A 1,692-nucleotide genomic window follows, 5' to 3' on the forward strand; every position below is an offset into this window, starting at 1 on the left:
AGAAATCAATTTTTTCGTTTGCACCTTGTTGTACTCCTTGGTTATGAATCTCACAGCTTTATAGTTTGCAATGTCTGCAAACCATGGTACTTCCTGAATGGCAAAGAGTTGCTCATCCGGGAAGGTTTCAGAGATCTCAGTAGGAGGGAGGAACGCTCCTGCTACTGGTTCTATCTGGGACAGGTGATCTGCTACTTGGTTCTCTGTCCCTTTTCTGTCTCTTATTTCAATATCAAACTCTTGCAGAAGGAACACCCATCTTATGAGTCTGAGTTTTGAATCCTGCTTTGTGAGGAGATATTTTAGAGCAGCATGGTCAGTGTACACAATCATTTTTGATCCTACTAAGTAAGATCTGAACTTGTCAATGGCATAGACCACTGCAAGTAACTCCTTTTCTGTGGTTGTGTAATTTTTCTGTGCATCATTTAAAACACGGCTAGCATAAATAAATGACATGCAGAAGCTTATTATGCCTCTGTCCCAATACTGCACCAATGGCATGGTTACTGGCATCACACATTAGTTCGAATAATAATGTCCAGTCTGGTGCAAAAATAACTGGTGCTGTGACCAGCTTAGCTTTCAGAGTTTCAAACACCTGCAGACACTCCGTGTCAAAGACAAATAGTGTGTCAGTAGCTAGCAGATTGCTCAGAGGTTTTGCAATTTTTGAAAAATCCTATATAAACCTTCTATAGAACCCTGCATGCCCCAGAAAGCTTCTGATTGCCTTAACATTGGCAAGTGGTGGTAATTTTTCAATTACCTCTACCTTAGCTTTATTCACCTCTATTCTTTTGTTCGAAATTTTGTGCCCAAGGACAATTCCTTCAGTCACCATAAAGTGACATTTCTCCCAGTTTAAAACCAGGTTAGTCTCTTGGCATCTTTTCAGAACAAGTGCTAGATGGTCAAGACAGGAGCTGAATGAGTCTCTAAATACTGAGAAGTCATCCATGAAGACTTCCAAAAACTTCTCTACCATATCAGAGAATATAAAGAGCATGCACCTCTGAAAGGTTGCAGGTGCATTGCACAGACCAAATGGCATCCTTCTGTAGACAAATACTCCAGATGGACATGTGAATGCTGTTTTCTCTTGGTCTTGAAGGTCTACTGCAATTTGGTTGTAGCCGGAATAGCCATCCAAAAAGCAGTAGTATTCATGACCTGCTAATCTCTCTAGCATTTGGTCTATGAATGGTAAAGGAAAATGATCCTTTGTCAGTTGTTCCTTTCTTGGCTTCATGCTACCTTGGATTGATACATTCAGTGTTTTTCCACTCCTTAAGTGAACAGCTTGACATTCTTCTGTTATCTATTTAGGTAGCTGCTGTCTTGTCTGATCCAATTGTGCTTCCATACTTTGGTTAGCATTTTTAGTGTCTTGGAGTATCTCTTTGAATTCTGCGAATTATTTTGTTGTAATAAGCAATTGCTGATTGAGTTCAGCAACTTGTTCTTGAGGGCTAAGTTCAGTAGATACTGCTTTAGCCTCTTCTTTCAGGGATGACTCACTGCTTAAGTACAGATACTGATTTCTAGCAAATGTATCAATGAGTTCTTGAGCCTCTTCAATTGTCTTTCTCATATGTATAGATCCACCAGCTGAGTGATCTAGAGATATTTGAGCTTTTTCTGTAAGCCCATAGTAGAAGATGTCTAACTGTACCCACTCTGAAATCATTT

Source organism: Arachis ipaensis, chromosome B10, assembly GCF_059453495.1.
Source record: "Arachis ipaensis isolate K30076 ecotype BB chromosome B10, ASM5945349v1, whole genome shotgun sequence".
In the NCBI taxonomy this organism is placed as follows: domain Eukaryota; kingdom Viridiplantae; phylum Streptophyta; class Magnoliopsida; order Fabales; family Fabaceae; genus Arachis; species Arachis ipaensis.